This window comes from Lygodium microphyllum, chromosome 21 (genome assembly GCF_053477565.2).
Source record: "Lygodium microphyllum isolate KBCC chromosome 21, Lygodium_microphyllum_v1.1.10, whole genome shotgun sequence".
NCBI classification, from domain to species: Eukaryota; Viridiplantae; Streptophyta; class Polypodiopsida; order Schizaeales; family Lygodiaceae; genus Lygodium; species Lygodium microphyllum.
Window position 1 is genome coordinate 61597451 of NC_141155.1, and position 21231 is coordinate 61618681.

Consider the following 21231-nt stretch of genomic DNA (forward strand, 5'->3'; position numbering starts at 1 on the left):
ACTTAACGAATGCTTATTGTTCCAAGTATTTTGACTAATCAGATTTGACGATCCCTTAGTAGGCCATGGATTTCTCTATTTCAATAATTTAGATTGCATTTTATGTTATCTAGAATGTGTTCTTTACCCGAACAATGACCAAATTTTACCTTAGCCCCAAAATTTTGGTCGTATTATTTGGTGCACATCACCTTTTAGAAAATGGCCAAATCAGCAATTTACATTTCAATCAAAAAGTTTTTTTGTCAAAATATTATTTCAATCAAATAGACTTTGGTCAATATGTAGAAGCTATAGTTATTTATGATTTCAATTGACTTTTTTAGTAAGAAATTTTATTCATATAACTTTTTATTATTCATGAAAACCACAAAAAATAGCACATTATCCATTTAGAAACCATTATTCAAACTAAATAATACTATCTAGTCATCACTAATCTACTCATTCCTCTCTCAAACTCTGTGAAAGCAAGAATGCACCGAATCAAAAAAAGGGCATAGTGAGATCACCTTCTTACCTTCACATGAACCGTATGATTCGAAGGCTCACAAATGGATTTATGATTCAAGTGATGTATCTCAATCTTCCTCTATTATTCCATAGCTTATGATTTGATCTACAAGTGCTCAATCTCCAAGAGGAAAAGAAGAGACGAGAAGAAGAAACCCATCCACTCTTCCACTCCACCTCTCATCTAAGAAGGAGAAGGGGAAAAAACGAAGAACGTGAGGCAAGAGAGAAGTTTCACTTTCTAAGGCCCTCCTTCTCAAGATAAAGCACAAGAAAATGGAGTAGAAATTAGAAGAAAGAGAGGTCTCTCAAGATTTCACGCCATAATAATGAGCTTATCCATTCACTTTCAAGCTTTAATACATAGGGATTTGGGTTTGGGCTATTAGATATGCTCAATGCCCCACCCTCATAAGGTGCCACCAATAATCCATGGTGCTCAAAGTTGTAAGGCCCCCATTATGAGGAGAAGCCATATGTGAGCCCAGATGAGTCCTGACTTGTATGTTAGATGAGGTCTATGTGACCGGATTGGCAAAAATGTAACTGTTGTGGGTCTACTCTTTTGGTTAGACAGAGTAGTTAAGATGGTAGCAACTTGAAGCACATTGCATTGAGTTGCAGTGTAAGGGAGTTAAAAGGGGCCCCTATTTTGGGGTCCAGGGGCCGCAGAAGTGGTCCTTGGCTAAGGGGTCCCAAGGGGGCTAGCGGCCCCCTTGGCGGGGTTCCAAGGGCAGTGTCCCCCGGCCCAACAATAAATGAAATATTCCTTGGCCGACTAGTGGAGGCTCATATGGTAGGTCAATCAAGCCGACCTAATCGCTTTCGCAAGCTATAAAAGAAAAACCCCTTCACAACACCCATCCATTATCTATCTTTCACCCAATCAGATTTGTTCCAAGTAGCCTTAAGCTCTTCACCTATCTTCTATCTAGATCACCATCTAAGCTTCATAGTGGAAGCGCACGGGTGGGCAGAGCCATCTTTGTATCAGTTGTTTGGATCTAAAGAATTTTTTTAATTCTCCTCTTATCTGTTGTGTACTCTCCATCTCTTTCTCAGATTCTATTCGTTGCGCCGTATAATTTTTACATGGGCTTCCCCTCAAACTTGGGCACCCTTCTTTATTCTCTAGCCCTTTATTAGCCTTTCTAACTTTATAATATGCTTTAGATTACACAAGAAAGTTTTATACAGTGAAGGAAGCTAGTGGCTACATCCTTGCCAAGTTGCTAGACTTTTAACAACAGAGAATATTACGACTTGCATGGGTATCAAGCTTATCTCTCAAAATAATATTACAAATAATTGTACAGTCATGGTATTAACTTAAATGTATCACATTCTTAAAGGATTAAATTCAAAAATGTTCATAGTTTCTTATACCTTTTCTAGATTGCGTTTTTATTTCCTTTCTACCATTATTTTCCTTTGCTATTGGCTGATTTCTTTCTACTAGTTTCCCATTTCATTTTGTGGCTAACATTATCCCCTCATAGCCAAGTGCCAAATCCCATGGCACTCTTCATCAAAGGTGCATGCTTTATCTTGCATCGTAGATAAGAAATGTTAGGAGTGAGGAGAGTGGCGATTGTTGTTGGAGGTTGATATGGTTGTTTTAGTTGCTTTGTTAGCTCTATCAAGTAGGAGTGGTGATTGGGAATTAGGACTAGATTAAGCTCATGAGATTGGGATCTCCTAGTACTGGACTAGATTAGATTTGAATGGAATGGTTGAAGCTCATCATTGATGGAAGATTCTAGATCATGGTAAAAGCTCCAAGGTCTGCGGTGTGTTTGTACATCCTCTCATGTTCTCTCCCTAGGAGACTGCTAGTTTGGTTTTCATGCACAGGACATTTTGATAGATTGGTGGGAGATGGATCAAACTTTAAGCAAGCCTAGGGTGTTGTCCCACACTTGAGAATCCAATCTATATACAGGTTATGGTGCAATTACTATGTGAGTGCGCGTGCTACATAGGTTATTCTATAGTGAGAAGATAGCCTTATTGTTCTAACTTGTTGACTATTGATGAGGTAAGGGATGTTTGAGGATGGGAAGTATTGTCATTGTAGAGGATCAAGAAAGTCAAGGGGGAATCATGGGGAGAATCTAAAGCTATTTGAGCAATATGGAACATATGGTCATGGATGCAATGGATCGGGTTATTTTGTGAAATACCAATGAATAGAGGCTTTCTAGAGGCTGCATTGCTATCAAATGAGATTGCAACACTGAGTGATTCTTGATCGACTTGCTACTTGTCTTAATTCAAATATTACTGCAGTGACATTGTGTCTCTATGTGTGCATATTTTTTTACTCTCATTTTTCTTTCTTTCTTTTGATTTATAATGCAGTAAAAGAGGATTTTTAGCCTTTGTAAATGGGATAAGATGGTAAGGGTAAGGAGGCTTGTTAGAAAGACTAAACCCACAGAGGTAGTGATATGGTGGTCCTTTGCACTTGAGGTAGAGTACCTTGAAGATTGAGACTTGGTAATTGATGAAAAAATTTGTTGTTGATGGAAGCTTGTCTTCTCATTAGAGTTAATATGACTAATAGGGGGAGAGAGAGAAAGCTAGAGAATGATCTCTATAGACATGTTCTTTGAAGGTTAATCCTTGGTGAGGTTTTTTGCTTAGCCCTTTGATTGATGGTATTGCATTTGTGGTTCTCAAATAGGAGTGTTGTTCCTTGATGACTTGGAAAGTTAATCCACTAGCTTAGTGTCCTATGATAGCTTACATTCACTTCATGAAGATTTGAGAGTAATGCAAATAATCTATATTGAATAAAAACAAGAGCGAATCATTACCACTTATCTAAATTCAATCAAACTCATTTGATCCTTTTTACCTTAGCTTGATAGTCATTGCTTATAGGGGTATCTAGAGTTTTTCTTGCTTACTTTTATTTAGGCATGATCATTGAAAGTATCTTTTATTTACATACACATTTGCAAGCTATGGTTCCATGTCATTTGGAGGTGATGAAAGCCAATTGTAGAAGTTGGGATTATACTCTAGTGTAGCACATGTATCAATCAAGAGTCATGGCAACTTCACCCAACAAAGACAAAGATTGTGTGACATCAAATAGGACCATTTTTTGTCCCAGCATAAAATTAATATACAACTCTTCTTCTGTGAGAATCTTGTCAAGCAAAGACATTCTGGGTTGGGTCCAGCTAACTCCATGCCTTGCATAGTTACAAGTATACGAAAGGAGGTAGGGGCTACATACCTTTGATCTCTTTGAAATCACCACATGGATCACTTTTCCTTTAAGATAATGATTAGCTAGCCTTCAAGTTCAGTCAAACCTCCACTCTTATATCAATGTTTCTTGAATTGGTTGCATCCCTCTGCCTATTGTTTTAGCTTTTCTATCTCACATAGGTTTTTTTGGTAAATGCTTCGTTGAATGTGGAAAGTAAGAGGTGTTCTTCTACTTCTTTGTCTTAGAGATATGTCTCATGAGGTTTTCTAGAATCTCTCCATTATATTTGTTGACATATTCTTTCTCCTTTCATGTTCATGGCCATGCTAGGTACTCCACAATAGTGTTATTCTCATTGTAAGATTTCTTTGTTGCCATGTTCTTGAGAGTTCTAGCCACTAATTTGGGTTTAGTTTTTTTATAAGTTTGGATCAAGATGACCACCACTAGTCAAGGCTAGATTGCTTACACTTTTGAGGTCCTCGTTATTCCTCATTTCATGTGGTAGACATAGTCAAAACTTGCAGATACAATGTCCACACTTGATTAGGCATTAAGAGCTTCATTTTTGGTGAACAAAGTATTGTCAACAATAGTTGAAGGTAATTATTATTCTAAATCTTTAGAATCGTTGGAAGTATCATTATTTTTAGTAAATATAATGTGGAGGTACTTGTATATTGGCTTTGTGACAAGTTTTCCGACTTCTTAATTTTATCCCTCGATTCCATTTTGCCTTTTTTTGCTATTTTTTCATTTTCTTTTTTTCTTTCTTTTGGACAATAAAGGCTTAGAATTTGGAGACTCTTGGCATTCAAATGGTCTAATAGTTACATTTGTTAACTTCTTGTCAATATTCTATTTTTCTTTTGTCTACTCATGGGCCATGTTTATGTTATATTGAGCAAAATTATTAGGTTGCAATGATGTAACTGCATCTTGATTTGGAGGTTTTAACTTTTTATCATTTTCTCTTTTGCTAGTACTTTGTCCATTTATGTTCATGGTTTCCTTTGCTTAGTTGTTGGTTTGATGGATTTCTCCTAGTTGGACAAGATTTGCTTGTCCACATGTATTTTTGTCAACATTGCCACTCTCATTGCTTCATTTTCTAGTTTAGTTTCCACTTATCTTTGGTTATTTTTCATCAAGGGGGAATTTGGATTTTTGTATACCACAGAGGTGGTGACATTTACATTTGATGATCCACATCCTTTGCATTTTCTTCAAGTTTAGTTCCTCTTTTCTATGTTTGTACCAAGAGGTTAGAACTCTCAAGATAGACTTGGCATGTTCTTGGTACAAAATGATTTAGGATTTAGTTTAGGTCCTCTTTTCTACGTTTGTTTAGTCATTGTATCCATGTGAACCTAGCCTTTTGTACCAAGAGGTCCTTGCTTAATTCTAACTCTATTTTTATATTTGCCAATATATCCTCCATTGGTCTTCATAAATACTCTATGTTCATGTGTCGATCATATTGTGCAATTAGCTATTGGCATCAAATCTTAGATTTCCCACAGTTGGAGCTTGACTTTGATATTGTTTTGGACTTTTTATGATCAATTATAGTTTCAATGAGGTTGATGAGCTTTGGGAAATGAATGGAGGTAGCAACTTCTTTTTCTTGAGACAAGTATTTCTCTTATTCAAGTTAGTGTAGTCTTTAGCACACAAATGTTGCGTGTGTTACCTCTTTTCCCTTAGTGGCTATTAGGTTCTATATATTCCTTATTTGTTGTTTTTCTATTTTTTTCTCTTCGTAGGATGTTTCATGTACTAGGTTTGTTTTTGCCCTTCCTATGTAGTGAGTTTGCCTAAACTCTTGACTACTAGTTGAGTACATCAAGATGAGGTTCTAGGGTTCTTAGAGGTTTTCCGCAAGTTTAGGTTGTTTCTTGTCTCTTTGGTTGGTTTCCTTTATGACCTTATGGTTCCTCTTGTTGTTGGTCCTTAATAAGATGTGATCTTAGCCTACTTCCTTAATATCTATTAAATATTTTACACAAGGATATAGCAATGAACCTCTTGCATATACAAACTTTCTTCCTTTTTCAAATTAGAAAGAGTGATACACAAACAACTTCTTAATGTGATGTGAGTTTATCTTTGAGGACTTTGCAGCTAGGTTATCTTGTGCTTTTGTTAGACTACTTGGGTTCTAAGTGCGACCTAGATTCACATTGTCTTAGTGTCCTACCATGGATGTCCCAATATCATGCTACTTGATGCACTTGTAATTCAATCTTTATGTACGGTGATCCCAAGGTGAGGTCAGTGTGCATCATGAATCGACTCTACACTATAAGGTGAGTGAATGGTCATTTTCTTATTGACTTTAAAAACAACCTTAGAATAAGTTTGGCTTAAAGAGATGTGTACAATACACCTAATTCTTAATAGTTGTGACCAGCCCAATAGTCTAATGAACCTATCAAGTTGTATGTGTTGATGCCCTACCTAAAATCAACTTATTGACAATGCCCTAAGGTCTTGTGTCTCCTATGGGAAGGCTCTAAAGTACAAAGTACACATAGTAAGTTGGGCCTTCACATCTTAGCTATTTTGATGTGGTACATGCCTATACATTGTGTGGAGGAATCCAAAAAATGTGTTTTCCCTAAGGTTGATGTAACTATCGATGTGGCTATGTGATAACTTGTTGGTGTACATGTGTAGGGTTTCTAAGGATCTAAAAGGTCCTAAGAATAGGATGGATAGAGCCATATCCTAAGGGTGAATGTGATCATGTCCATGGTTGAGACCTAACAAAGATGCCTATAGGGTGCAACAGATCAAGCCTTACCAGATAGTACCTAAGTGTGAACGTGGCGCACACAAAGCAAATGGTCTTATGAATGCAATCCTTGGGTGACCATGGAAAAAGTGATGCTCACTTCTAGTTGGAGATGGGGGTTACATATAAGTCCTACGAGAACCATAAGGTCTCAATCATGTGCAAAGGGACCATTGGATGCACCTAATTACAAATTGTAATGTGGTTCAAAGTGTGGTATCTCTAGAATCCTTGGATGACCATGGAAACAATGATGCTCACTCCTAGTTGGAGATGGAGGTTCCAAATAAGTCCTAGGAGAACCCTAAAGTCTCAATCATGTGCAAAGAGATCATGGGATACACCTAACTAAAAATTGTAATGTGGTTGAAGTGTAGTGTTACTAGAGGTGTTTTAGGCAAAGATGATGATGCATTATTATGGTCTTATGTCCATGAGACCTTGACATGTGAGTGCTAGTTTGATTATAATTAGAAAGTCTAACGTAAGATATCAAGGGCTCATATTAAACCAGGTCTAAGTGGGGGATGATTTGCTATGAAGGTGGTTCATGCATGGAAGGGATGGGGTCTTAAGTCAATAATTTTATAGCTTTAAGGTGAGGATGTAATGAGTGGGATACATGGGAACTAGGGGTTAGATATCTAGTCACACTAACCAAGGTATGTAAGGTGTAAGAGACCTAGTTTAGGACATCTAAACATAATCAAGAACTGACTCTTCACCTTCTCCTTCGGCTCCCATGGCATCCTTTATCCTTCTCCCTTATTTCTTGTCTCTCTCTCTCTTCTCCTTCCTCTCTTTCCCTCTCTTTTGCTCATTCTTCTCTCAACCTTGTTCATGGCAAGTGGTATCAGAGCTTCAAGCTTTGGTCCTTTTTCCCCTTCCTCTTCCTCTATCTAGTTCCCTTTTTTTCAAATCTAAAAACCCTAGTTACTCAAGGAGTAGGTACAGGTACAACAAGAGGACTAAATTTAGTGATAGCTTTATTGAAGTAAGTAGGAGCTATGGCTAGAGACTTTGACATATCAAGAGGTAATGTGGCCAACTTAGGAGGTCATCACTCTTTTCTATGCAACTTTTAAGGGTTCCAAGACAAAGTTGGAGGCTCAAGAGTTAGAGGAGAGCAAAACCTTAGTTACTTTTTGCTCCACCCTTTTCTCTTTCTTCCCTTACAAGGTCCCACAGGCCCAAGAACCCCCAAGATCTTTGCCCCACTTCATCCACATATTTCAAAAACTACAACATGGGATAGTAAAAACTCCCAACATTAGCTCAAACATGGCCTTATCTTGTCCCATGGCAAGATTGTCATCCCCCACACTTCTCCCTTTACACCACAGAAGATCATGAAAGAGATGCATTATTGCCCCACTAATGGTCATTTGGGTGCTTTCAAAACATATGATAGGATTACTAAGAGCTTTCGCTAGAAGGGCCTATGGATGGATGTCAAAAATTTTGTGGCCAGTCATGTTCCATGCCAACAAAACAAGGATAGCAAGCTTAGACCTACTAGTCTCTTATAGTCCCTACCTATTCCTGAAGGAAAGTGGATACATATCACTATGGATTTTGAAAGGTGAGAAGCATCGAAGCTTGCACGCGAGCTATGGCGGGAGAGCAAGAGCAAGAAAGAGAGAGACAAGAAATGGGAACTCCAACAGTCACAATGTGTGACCGGGCCTTCCTTTATTCAAACTGTCACTAAAAGAATAAAGAGTAAAGTGACGTGACGGGCGCCTGCCACCTGCAGTGTGCAGTGGCGGGTACTGTCAGTGTAGTAATACATGGGGCGGCACGGCGGAGGCGCCTTTACCCCCAACAACCTCCCACTTAAAGGCAAATCTGCCCTAGTGAGAGAGAAAAGAAAAGGAAAAGACAGTACAAATGTACATAGGTACAAGGGATGAGGAAAGGCGACATCTCATCCAATGCCCATCAACCTCCTGAGGAAGGCAAAGCGCTCAGTAGTGAGGCTCTTCATGAGCAGATCTGCAGGATTCTCGTCAGTGGAGATCTTGACAAGGTCAACAGACCTGTCCTCCACGACACCACGTATGAAGTGATACCTCACCTCAATGTGTTTCGCCTTCGCATGGAAGACCGGATTCTTAGCCAACTGAATGGCACTCATAGAATCTGAATGCAGTGTAGGTGTAGCATCAATCCCAAGGTCAGCAACTAGACGACCTAACCATATGGCCTCCTTGCAAGCCTCATTGGCTGCAACATACTCGGCCTCAGTGGTAGACAAAGCCGTACACTTCTGAACCCTGGACATCCAAGAGACAGCCCCTCCAGCATAGGTGAATACATAGCCAGAAGTGGACTTCCTACTATCTGCATGTCCTGCATAATCGGAGTCAGTGTACCCCATGACCCCTGTATCCTGGCTGCCATAGCAAATACACATATCTGTTGTGCCCTTTAGGTACCTCATGATACCCTTCACGGCATCCCAATGTCTGCTGCCAGGTGTAGCCATATAGCGTGCCACAACACCAACTGCATGCGCAATATCTGGACGAGTGGCTATCATGGCATACATCAAACTGCCCACGACTGAAGCATAAGGGATCTTGGCCATCTCGGCCCTCTGCTCATCTATCTGCGGACAATCGGCATGTGATACCTTCACATAAGAAGGTAATGGACAGCCAATAGGCTTTACGTCCTGCATGCGAAAGCGCTCAAGGACTTTATGAATGTACTCCCGCTGTGAGAGATACAAAAGCCCCTGATGCCTATCGCGCTTAATGCGCATCCCAAGTATATGTGAGGTCTGTCCCAAATCCTTCATCTCAAAGCTCTTCTTCAGCTGAGATTTAAGAGCATCTAGCTCATCATGAGCTTTCCCTACTATCAGCATATCATCAACATAGAGTACCAAGATAAGCAAACTGCCATCACGGGCTTTCTTCGTGTAAAGACACGGATCCATAGCACTCCTGTTGTAGCCCTGTGACTGCATAAAGGCATCAAACTTATGATACCATTCCCTAGGTGCCTGCTTCAAGCCATACAAGCTCTTCTTCAACTTGCACACTAGGTGCTCCCTGCCAGGTTCTGCAAAGCCCTTAGGCTGATCCATATAGATCTCATCATGCAAGTCCCCATGTAGAAAAGCCGTCTTGACATCCATCTGATATAGATCTAAGTCAAGCTGTGCAACCAAAGCCAAGACTAAGCGTAGGGTGGTCATCTTAACCACAGGAGAGAAGACATCATCAAAGTCCACACCATGTTCCTACTTAAAACCCTTTGCTACCAATCTAGCCTTGTATGCCGGCTTGGGGTGTCCAGGGGTACTTTTCAGCTTGTACACCCACTTGCATGGCAAAACGTTCTTGCCCTTAGGCAAGGCAACCAAATCCCAAGTCTCATTCTTATGCAGGGAGTCTATCTCAGACTGCATAGCCCTCTCCCAGGAGTGACTGTCACCCCTGCGCATAGCCTCATCATAAGTGAAAGGCTCTCCTCCATCTGTCACCAAAACATAATGCATAGAGGGCTGAAATCTGTCAGGTGGACGTCTGTCTCTAGCAGACCGTCTCACCGCAGGCTCTGCTGCCTGTCTAACTGCATGTCCAACACCCTGGCCCTATGGAGGAACTGTTGCAGGCTGTACTACTGGCTGTGCTGGAGCTCTAGGCTCCTCCTGAAAGATCACTCTGCGGATCTCAACCACCTTCTCAGGCTGCCTGTGCATCTTGTCTTCATGGAAGACGACATCATGGCTGCGTACTATTTTCCGCGCCTGCAGATCCCATAGGCGATAGCCCATCTCTCCTGACTCACCATAGCCGAGGAATATGCATTTAATGCTCTTTGGATCCAATTTACTCCTCTTGTCCGTGGGCACATGGCAGAATGCCTCACATCCAAAGACACGGAGATGCGCATAAGAGGGTGGCTTACCAGCCCAAACTTCCTCTACAACCTGGAAATCCAATCCACTGGAAGACGATCGGTTTATGACATGCACTACCGTACTAACTGCCTCAGCCCAAAAACTCTGGGGTAGGCCTGCATGGCTAAGCATAGAGCGCACACGCTCCTGAATAGTCCTGTTCATGCGCTTAGCCAAACCATTCTAGGGTGGGGTGTAAGGGGCGGTCAACTGACGCTTAATACCCCTGTCTCATCACAAAACTGCTCAAAAGCACGTGAGACATATTCTCCCCCATTGTCAGTCCTAAGGCATTTCAACCTATACCCAGTCTGGTTCTAAACAAGAGCAAGCCGACGCTGAAAGACTGCCAAGACATCGGACTTTTGCTTTATGGGATAAGCCCACACTTTCCTAGAAAAATCATCAATGAAGGTAACAAAGTACTTCACGCCACTCATGCATGGCCTACCCGATTTCTTATGCATAGACCTATTCTGCTTACCATAAAGACAATGATCACACGAGTCAAAATGTGCATAGTCCAAAGGCGGAAGATACTCCAAACCAGATAACATTTTCATTCCCTTCAAAGACATATGCCCCAAACGGGCATGCCAAAGTGATACATGTGGGATAGAGCTTACTGCCAAAACATGGTCTACAGAAGACCCAGATACAACAAGAGGATAGAGGCTGCCAGCCTTGGCGCCTCTAGCAAGCACAAGTCTGCCTTTGGTAATTTTCCAGGCAGAATCCCCAAAACAGACATGAAACCCTGCATCATCCAACTGTCCTGCAGACATAAGACTGCGCGTCAGCGCAAGTACATGACGTACATCCCTGAGCAAAAAGGAACTGCCAGTGGAAAACTGCAACTGAATATCTCCACAGCCCACAATATCAAGAGACCTGTCATCTCCAAGTCTGACTGATCCAGATACAGTACGGTAAGAGTGAAACCACTCACGGTAAGGCGTCACATGGAAGGACGCACCTGAATCCAATAACCAGCACTGTGCATACATACTAGATGTCTCAGTCAAGTGTGAAGCATCAGAAGAGCTAGCTGCAAGTATAAACTCATCACCACCATCAGACTCCTCAGTCTGCGTGACATTAATTTCCTCAATCTTGATGCTGGACTTCGTAGGTACTATGCTGCGATCAGAAGACTTCTCTTGCACTTTATCTTTCCCCTTATCCTTGCACTTCTCATTGCGCAACTCATGACACTGTGGTCTAATATGGCCCTTTTTCCCACAATGATGACAAGTGACATTTGCATTGTGCCCACGCGACTTACTACGCGACTTGCCACGAGATTTAGACCGACCCTTCTGCGAGTCACGGCCTCGGCCATTACCACGGTCATACCTGTCATTCCTGCCTCTAACTGTCAAAGCATGACTACCACGAGAGGCATCCAAGTTTTTGTGATTCACCTCTTCCTGAAGAAGAGCACTCTCAACATCTGCCAATTTTAGAGTAGCACTAGAGGCACAAAGAGCAGTGCGGAATACATCCCATGACTCATTCAGAGTCCCAAGCAAGAAAAGAGGAGTTACTTCCTCTCCAAAGGTAATATCCTGCGAAGTCAAGTTCTTCAGTATAGCATGGAACTGGCTCAAGTGAGCAGACATAGTCGCATTATCCTTCATGCGCAAATCCATAAGCTGCTTCAACCAGTACATCTGACTCGCCGGACTTTTCTTATCATAAAGATTCTTGATCTTATTCCATAGATCCCATGCACTCTGTGCTTCCTCAAATACATTATAATGTACCTGTTCAGTGAGAGAAAATACAATCATGGACTTGCATAGCTCATCAAGTTCAAGCCAGTCGTTATTGTCCATAGTTTTAGGCTACTCCCCACTCAACCGAAGTGGCTTAATCTGAGATTTCTGCACCAAAACCTGCCATATTTGACTCTTCCAGTAAGAGTAGTTGGTACCATCCAACTTTGTAATGTTAAAGATGGCACTATCATGCGAAGATGACGCCATTATGCAGGCTGGAAATGCCCAAACAGTCCAAAACTGCTTGTTGTTTTACTGCAGAAACTGCCCAAAAATGACCAAAACGGGGTCCAAAGGGCGAGCAAAGTGTGCCAAAAGTTGCTGCCCACTTAGTACTAGGTGCGGTACACCAAATCAGGATATTTCAGCATGAAAAGTACACCTCAGTCCACCAATAATTGCTTGCTGTAATAAATTGCAGGTATGCAGTCTAGAGAGCAAACTGTCCCAAAATAGGATCCAATGTCAAGCAAAGAATGCTAGGTCCAAAGCCGGCATGAAACGGACATAAGCAAGGACAATGACAGTGAAAAGAACATGAGCTCAACACCGAAGCATGTCAAAATAACATCTGCCAGTGAAAGGCACACCCCCAGACACTCTAGGCAAAGTGTTCTTGTAATTGCCAAAACCTGACACAAATAGGTGTCTGCTCAAAGAGAAAGATCCAAATATGAGACTCAGCTCATAAGCATCCTGTGAACCAAGAGTACATCAATGCATATCCATAAAGATCGGAGTATGATCCCAAAGTCTCAATGCGTATGTAGCTGCTCAAGACATAAACTGCTCCAAATACATGTAAGTGCTCCAATAGCATGCAACTGTCAAAGGTCAAGCAAGCATGTAAAACGCTCCCACTAGCACAAAAGGCGTACAAAGCGAGCTCAGAAGCTCAAACAACCCAAGAGAAAGCACCAGTGATAAGTGACCCTGTCAATGCATCAAGCGCATCCAAGAGAGCATGACATACATGAAGCACCGGTCGTATTAACCATGAAGCAATAGATAAGCCCAAATAAGCTCTCGGTCAACTCAATGACATCCAAATAGCAACCAAGATCAATGATCAAGTAAGCCGGGAATGCTCAAATACATCCAAATCCAAGCTCCAAATGTCGGTATGGCATACACGAACCAAATAGCATATGTCACGAACCAAAGCATGTAATGCAAAAGCCTAACTGTCAAGCAGAGACATGAGGCATAGGCGGTCCACGAGCATGCCAAGTCGGTCCAAATGCCAGTGAAGACGGAGCTAATGCGAAGCTCAAAAGCATCCCATAATCTCATACATATGCTCCAAGTCATCCCCAAATGTCAGAGACATCATGCCAAAGCTCAAAGCATACATCCAGTATCGATAGGTAAGTGCCAAAGCATGTAAAGTACCTTCAGCCCACTGTTATTCCAGCATGTATTTACTGTTCTAAACAGTAGATTTCAGCCCCGTATTCAAGCCAAAATCACTCCAAGTCGTCCCCAAATGTCAGAGACATCATGCCAAAGCTCAAAGCATACATCCGGTATCGGTAGGTAAGTGCCAAAGCATGTAAAGTACCTTCAGCCCACTGTTATTCCAACATGTATTTACTGTTCTAAACAGTAGATTTCAGCCCCAAATTCAAGCCAAAATCATGGTCAAACCAAATGCATAGATCCCCAATACATCCGGGTAGGAAGTAGACCGCATACGGGCATCAAATAGCTCCAATGGAATGAGGCATAAGCAACAAATGTCAGTGTCAGGGGTGCTGCCCTGTTTCTTGCACTGTTATGCAGTGAATGACAGTTTCAAAACTGAGAATGATCAGCTCCCAACCTCAATGTCAAGCCAAAGCATCAAAATGACATCCAAAAATGGCTCAAATGCCCTCCAAATAGGCCAATGATGAGTGCTCCATGAGCAACAAAGCATTCAGCTATAAAACGTGGAGGTCAAAGTCTGAAAATGGGCACCATATTCAGCGTGTTGAGGCCTGGAGTACTGCTTTAATCACGTGACTGAATGTTGAGTGTGGGGGGGCTCAATGATGGCCCAAGGTAGGCACATACCAAGCCATGAAGGCCCAATGCAAAGGGGAGGGAAGTTATGAGCTATGGAGCTCAAGAAGAGTGGCTACCCTTTGTTCCTGCCCTATTTCAAACTAAGAATACACTCAAATGCCTGCAAATGCTGAAGCAATACCTCAAGGGCAAGGCCCTGATGAAGCTCAAGAAGGCCGGCGGGATGGAGCTCGGGAAGCCAGGGAGAGTCGGGAGCTCAAGAGGTCGGCTATGGCTGCCAGGATGGAGACCCAATGCGTGAAGTGAGTCGATGCGAAGGTCAGGAAGCACCGAGTCGAGCTCGAGCAAGAGAATGCCAAGCTCTGATACCAATTGAAAGGTGAGAAGGATCGAAGCTTGCACGCGAGCTATGGCGGGAGAGCAAGAGCAAGAAAGAGAGAGACAAGAAATGGGAACTCCAACAGTCACAATGTGTGACTGAGCCTTCCTTTATTCAAACTGTCACTAAAAGAATAAAGAATAAAGTGACGTGACGGGCGCCCGCCACCTGCAGTGTGCAGTGGCGGGTACTGTCAGTGTAGTAATACATGGGGCGGCATGGCGGAGGCGCCTTTACCCCCAACAGATTTTATTACTGGCCTCCGCCTCACTAAGAAAGGATGGAACACTATATATGTGGTAGTTGACCATCTCATTAAGACTTCCCACTTTGACCCAACTAAGACCTAGTACACTACGTCTCAAGTGGCCACTCAGTTTTTATGGAGCATATATTTAAGTTGCATGGGTTACCGCAAGTCATAGTGCATGATGGGGATGCCAAGTTTATGAGAAACTTTTGGCAAGTTATTTTCACATCGATGGGCACCAAGCTTGTTCTATCTACTACATATCACCCACAGACTAATGGTCAAACCAAAATGGTAAATAAATGGCTTGAGACCTACCTACGGCACTTTTGCCAAGATGTACAACACAATTGGGATATGTTGCTCCACTTGGTTGAATTTGCATATAACAACTCCATCCACTCTAGCATTGGGGTTTCTCGTTTTGAGGCATTGTATAGCTATAAGGTTTCCCTCCCAACAGTCTTATTCAATGATAAGATCAACCCCCAAAATAAATAGGAGTTAGAGTGCATGTGTAGGGATGTGCTTCAACAATGTAAAGTGAATTTTCAAAAGGCACAAGACCACATGAAGCTTTATGATGATGAGAAAAGATTGCATCTGGAATTCCAAGAGGGACAGCTAGTCCTCCTAAAAGTGCCTAAGCCCCATTATTACACTCTCAAGGAGGGTAGCAATAATAAGTTAGTCAACCATTTCTATGGCCCCTACTAGATCCTTAAGAGAGTTGGCAACTTGGCTTACTGATTAGAGCTCCCCCCCACCCAACCACCACCAAGATTTACAATGTGTTTCATGTCAGCCAACTAAAGCCTTTCATTGGCACCTCAATGGACTATGTGGAAGAGCTATCTCTCATAGATGAAGAAGGCATCATTTAGTATATCCCTAAAGCAATCATGGATAACAAGATAAACACTTGAGATCTTGATCCATCAAGGAATACCTCATCAAAGGCTTGAAAGTTCTCATCATAAGCTCCGTTTCAACATGCGGCACGTCCCTTTTGGAGCAATTCATCAAAAGTTATGGTAGATTTACCTCGACAGGTCTGTAGTGGATAGCCTTGTTTCTACATGTGGCATGTCCCTTTTGGAGCAATCCATAAAAAGTTATGGTAGATTTACCTCAATAGGTCTGTAGTGGATAGCATTTTGTCCATGTTCTTTACCTATCTTTTCATTGTAATGTGGATCAAAGTAGTACTTTGCACCCCCACTCCTTCACCACTCTGTGAAGCCCCTTCAGTTATCTTCTATTTTGTAGGGCAAAAACTTGCAGGGTCAAGATGGAATTTAACAAGTGGGATACACAGGAACTAGGGGTTAGATACCCAGTCACACTAATCGCGGTATATAAAGTGTAAGAGACCCTGTTTAGGACATCCAAACATAATCAAAAACTGACTATTCACCCTCTCCTTCAACTTCCATGGCTTTCTTCCTCCCTCTCCCCTCTTTCATGTATTTCTTTCTCCTCTTCTAGTACTTCTTCTCTTCTTCCTCCTCTCTTTCCCTCTCCTCTACTCATCCTCCCCTTTCCTCTCTCAGTCTCATTCATTATAGAGGAGTTTCATTAGAGAAAAATTGAAGTAAAAAATGGGCCCTTAAAAATATTGAAGTTCAAGATGTGGGCTTTTTGAATTGTCAAACAAGAAGATTACATGTTGACATCCACGGAAGTGAATCTTCTCTCTATAGATCTTGGGTTTTTTATTTTAAAAAGGGGTAGTATGCATTTTAAAGGGGGGTAAATTTTAAAACTTTGTTTACATAGGGAGTATATCTTTCATACGAAACAAATATTTTGAATGAAACAAGAAAATATTAGTAAAAATTTCACCACTAAGGTATTATATGGAACATAAGGGGGTATTGAATATATAAATCATATTTTTTCATATAATGTCCATATAAAAATAGAACCTAGGTATTACATGTGTTGTAGCAAAAACAACATTCCTGAGCTTAAGTAATTTGCATAGATCACTATTGTGTCCAATGCTCCACTTAAATAAATTTTTGCCTAGATTGTGTGGTTACATGTGGCATGTGAAGGATATCATGTTCTTGTGAGAAGCATACTGATGCCTCCTTTGTAAGTGTGAATATTTCTTCTAATGTTTAGATGCAAGAAGGGAAGATGGCTAGGAAAAAAATGTAAAGGATCTTGTAGTTCAAAAAGTAGGTAGCTTTAGTTAGGACAATAAGAATAGTTCCATTTCTTTATTCAGGAAAAAGTTGACCACATCAATCAAGCATAATTGCATTCATAGATGGTAGGCTAGTCAATTCAAAAAATATTTACATAACTATATTGATGATGTGGTCTCAACTTGTGTATTTGTCCAAAATCTTTCTACTCAATTTGCAAAATGTGATTCAATCAATACATTGGTTTTCAAATGAAGTGACCATCTTGCTTCACATTTATTTCAAGCTTACATCAACTACATAATGGGTGGTTGAAAAAATAGCGCTACAATTTAAGCCAAAGTTGGATATGTTCTAATGGTGCAACACACAATTTATAACAAGGCATCCATTCTACCTTGCTATATGGTACTCCGAATTGTTTGGTCATGAGATGATGCTACACACCTATTTGCATCAAGGCATGGATGGGAAAACAAGTTTGTGTTAGAGCAACAATTAAGAGAGCCCTAACATGTGAGAAATTGAAGCATCATGGATGGGCATTGTACAAAATACCAACTATGCCGGAGTTTCTTAATATAGTAAAGAGCGCATGATGCTCATTACAATATTAAACCGTGTGTTCTATGAGATAGTTTGATACAAAATTTATGTTTAAAGGTGCAAAAGGCTATCTTGTATTTGTGATACATGTGGGAATGGAGAAGGGGGAATTCCATAACAAGTAATGTAGAGATTCGATAGTAAGTCCCAAAGACAATGTTAATACTTCTAAAAATGATGGCGGCAATGATGATGCCTCAAGTGAAGCTATAGATGCATCCATGTATGTTCACTACAAGGGATGATGAGAATGCTAACAAAAAGTTTCAATGTCCACTCGAAAAAAACATATCCACTAGTATAATGGTTGAAGTATTTTCTAATATGTTTGCCAACACATGCCTCAATATTTATTACTAAACACATCAATGTTGTAAATGCCAACACATCTTAAAATATTCTATAATAACTTTTTGATGTACATATCAATGTGTATACCAACACAATTTAAAATATTCGCCTATGCATATTTTGGCACACCCTTTGACGCTTTTTAGAAACTTTTTGACTGAGGGTTTACTATTCTGCTCATTTTGATGCCATCAACCTTGTAAGCACTCCCCAAACCCTACTATTATTTTATTAATTTCTCACTTTCATTACATGTTTTTAAAGCTTTGAGTACAAATATGGAATGTAGGTTTAAATTTGTGAAGGTTTATATATTTACTTAAAACTTTTGTTTAAATTGAGAGATGAAGGACAAGAAAGAGAAAAGAAAGAGAGGAAGGGAAAGAGAAGGAGAGGAGAGAGAGAGAGAGAGAGAGAGAGAGAGAGAGAGAGAGAGAGAGAGAGAGGAAAATAAGATAAAGATAGGAAGAGGGATGGTAAGAGAAAAAGAGAAGGGAGAAGGGAGGAGAGAAAAAGTGGAGAGGGGGAGAGAAGTCAAAAGAGGAGAGATAAGATTTAGAAAGAGAGAAAGAGAAAAAGGGAGAGAAGAGAATGAGAGAGAGGTCAAAGTAAAGAGAGAAAGAAGAGCAAGGAGAAGAGAGAATGAGAGAGAGAGGGGGAAGAAAAAAGAAGAGATAGAGGAGAGAGAATATTTAGAGAGAAAAAGGAAATGTTAAATGTTTTGACATATAGCATTACTTTGACATAGCCAGACAATAGCCAAACAATGTGATTGGTGAGTTAGCTAGAGGGGCTAAACTTCATAGGAGTTATTAGTTGTGGATAAGCATATCTAGATATGTAAATTAACTATTTTTAATTATTAGTTTAATGTGAAATATATACTTTGTATTAGTTGAATAAATTAAATAAATGATTATTTGTTTAATATCGAATGAAAAGAAAGAAAATTACATTTTATCTTACTAGTTCAATATGAAATTAATATTTATTAATTTAAATAGAATAATTAATTTATCAATTATTTATTAAGAAATATTTCATATGGATTGTTTAAGATGAGTAGAGAGAGGAAAGAGAGAAGAGAAAGAGGAAAGAAATGAGAGATTAAAGAGAAAAGAGGATATACATATATTTATATTTATTTATTTATATAAGAGTATAGAGAGTGGAGACTAGACAGGAGAGAGTACAGAGGAGAGAGAAAGAAGTAGAGAGAGAGAGAGATATAAGATTATAAAGAGTGGAGAATATAGAGGAGAGAGGAGTAGAGAGAGCGGAGAGAGCAAAGTATAGAGATGAGATAAAGTAGAAAGAGGACAACATAGAGAGAAAAGAAAATAGGGGGGGGAGAGAGAGAGAGAGAGAGAGGATAAAGAAACTAAATAGAAGAGAGTAGAGAGCAGAAAGAAAAAGTAAGAGAAAGCAATTAAAGGGAGTAGAGAGAGAGCAGAGTATGAAGCTAAAAGAGAGAGCAAAAAGAGGGGGACTAGAGAGAGGAGAGAGAGTAGAGATTAGAGAGAGGTAGCCAAAGGAAGCAGAGAGATTAGGGTACGGAGATAAAAGAGAGCATAGTGAGGGATATAGGAGAGAGTAGAGAGAAAACTAGAGGGAGAGAGGAAAGAGGAAAGAGGAGATAGACGAGAGAGTAAAGTAGAGAAAATAGATAGTAGAGAGTAGAGAGAGTAAAGTAGTAGAGAGAGGAGAGAGGAGAGAGTTATAGAGAGTAGGGAGATAAAGGAGAGAGGAGAGAGAGTAGAGTAGAAAATAGAGAGAGAAGAGAGTAAAGTAGAGAGATCGAAGAGGAGAGAGGAGAGTAAAGAGAGGAGAGAGTAAATTAGAGAAAGTAAAGTAGAGAGTAGAGAGAGGAAAGAGGAAAGAGGATATAGGAGAGAGAAAATAGAGAGATGATAGAGTAGAGAGAGAAAAGAGAAGGTAGCTAAAGGGGATAGGGAGAGTAGAGTATGGAGACAAAAGAAAGAATAGAGAGAGAAGCGATATTTCTATTAGACATAGGAGTAGAGAGTGTGTTTAACTCTTAATTAGACTTAGGGTTTCTATTTGTCTTTGTTGTTGTATAGGATTTAATTTTTATATTCATTTTAAACTTTCTATTTGGAGTTTGTTTGTTGCATGAGGTAACCTTAAATCTTTGGATTTTCATAAATTATATTTAAATATTGTTTAAGGATTGTAGCATGGAGTGTACATACTTCAAATATCTATGGGACTCTCTTCCATGCAATCTACATCCCATTATCTTTGATCATATAGGATATACTTAGAGTATCGATATTAATTCACACATGTAGTGTATATAATTTCTTATAATTTCTCTATGATGACATGTTGCAAAGACCATCTAGTCCATCTGCAAATGCTTGTATATTGTGATGGTGAATCAAGAATGCTTTATTTATTGAGGCTACCATTAGGTGGGTTTCAGCAGTGGCAAGTATCAACTTCAATAATAAAGTATGTTGTGAAATCCTTACCCCCTCACTTGAATATCAGTGTATAAGAACATGTTGATGATTAACTAGTTCCTATGAAGACTTAATCTCAAGAAGTGTATGCGAGGTCATTGCTACAAAAGATGATATTGTTCTTAAAGAGCTACAGTATTGGCCATAGTTAATACAGTATATGAAGATATGGAAAAAATACTCTTAGTTCAAATATAATTTGGTTCTCAATTGTCGTGTTGAAATATTTGATCTTATGTGCTTCTAATTTCTAGTAAGCTTATGTATTTCTAATTATAAGCATTATGATCTTTCATATCATGATACATAATGTGTTTTATTTTTAATGCAAAAGACATTAAGGAAGAAGATTGGAATAAAAAACAAGTAAATCTAATGGTTTTGGTAAACACAATGCTCATCTTACTACTATATTATTTTAGCTATAGATTCGAAAAGCCCCAAACCTCCTGAAGGCTTCCCGAATCTACTTCCTTTTCCAAACCTCCCTTTTTTAATCAAAGCCCCTTCCCCTTCTCTTTTTCTCATGTGCAATATCTCATTTTCTCTTCCCCTTCCCTTTTTTCATTAAAGCCTTCTCTCTCCCCTCACCTCTCTTTTTTAAATTAAAACCCCTTCCCCTCTCTCTCACTTATAATCTCTCTCTTTCTTTTCCCCATCCATTTTTTTATTAAATTCTTCCCCTCTCCCCCCCTCTCTCTCATGTGTAGGGCTAGGTTTTCTCTCTCTCTCTCTCTCTCTCTCTCTCTCTCTCTCTCTCTCTCTCTCT